The sequence below is a fragment of the Palaemon carinicauda genome, chromosome 20 (assembly GCF_036898095.1).
Source record: "Palaemon carinicauda isolate YSFRI2023 chromosome 20, ASM3689809v2, whole genome shotgun sequence".
Classification (NCBI taxonomy): Eukaryota; Metazoa; Arthropoda; class Malacostraca; order Decapoda; family Palaemonidae; genus Palaemon; species Palaemon carinicauda.
Window position 1 is genome coordinate 87,517,294 of NC_090744.1, and position 1,468 is coordinate 87,518,761.

Genomic DNA, 1,468 nt, shown 5'->3' on the forward strand with positions numbered 1-1,468 from the left:
AGAAGGTAATGCGCCGGCCGGCACTTGCCGGCCGGCATACACCATACCTAGCTTTAAAGTATACTACTTAACAGCTATAAGGCGGCAGAACGCTGGTTCAAATGCATGAGCCGGCCGGCAGTAACTGCCGGCCGGCAACAGCCAATGTCGGCCGGCAATGACTGCCGGCCGGCAACTACACAAGGTAGCACCCGGCTGCCGGCCACTGCTCATAGCAACCGGCAGACAAGGGCTTGACAATAGCCAGCCGGCAAAGGTAAACAACCGATGCCGGCCAGCAGCAAAAGAACCAGAGGACTACGACTGCCCGGCTGCCGGCCTCATAGGCCGGCAGCCGGGACGGGTACAGCACTAGAAGAAAACAGAATGGATGCCGGGATAAGAGAGTATACTACCCCCAAGCCCGGCAATCCGAAAGAGTGTATATAAGGATGGGGAGAATCTAATTCAGGCTTCCTGACCAATGCCGTCTGGCTCTACAGGCAGACATGGATGAGGGACCAAGGGAGGTCCGGGCAGCACTCAAAGCAGAAGACCCTTGCTGGCCGGCACACTCTGCCGGCCGGCAAGGGACTGAGTCAATTCCACATCCTAACCTATCCTAGGTCCAGATGTAGAATGACGTACAGTACTGTAATGGCTAGGCCATTACGGAGATAGAGGGGGAAGGGACAAAAGAGGGTCCTACCAACCTTGCTTTAGTGAAGAATCACCCGCAGCCAAGAAAACTCATCTTAGCCTAAGGGAGATCCAAGGAGGGAGGCCAGCAATACTTGCCAGCCCCCACTGAACCAAAGCAAGGAAGGTGTTGCTACTCCCAGGGAAAGGATCTCATCCTCCCACCGAGAACAGCAACCAGGACTAGTCTGCTAGATCACAAAAGAAGGAATCATCTCGTACAGAAACCTTCGGCAGTGACCTAATGAGGCTAAGCCTCCGATGTCTGCGTCAGGCCAGCGAGGGAGACTCTACCCCAAGCCAGACAAACACAGACTCAGACTAAAAACTCTGATGTTCTGCCCCTCACTGAAGCCAGACTTACTGGAACAGGGAGGTACAGTAACACCCCAGTATAGTTGTATCGAAAGTTAATTCAGATAAACCACTAGGGTTAAGCCCAAGGCTTAAACAGAGGGAAAGGGATTGCATACCTTCTCCGAAGAAAAGAAAGCAACGGGGGAGTATGAGAAAGTATACTAAGGCTCCATAAGCAACTTAGCCCAGGCACTAAGAGAATCGATTACCTAAATCACCGAAACTCACTCGTATACTATCTTGGAAATATTCAACATAATCTTAAATGTATAAAAAACAGCCTAAAGCTTCAATAAAATTTTAAAACATTCGGAAATCCAAAATCATGCAGGAAAGTACTAGGACCAAACGACTAGGCTACATGGCCTAGCGTAGGCCTGAGTTTGCGAATACTTCGCCAAAATAATAATACTAAAAGCACGAGAATGGAAAT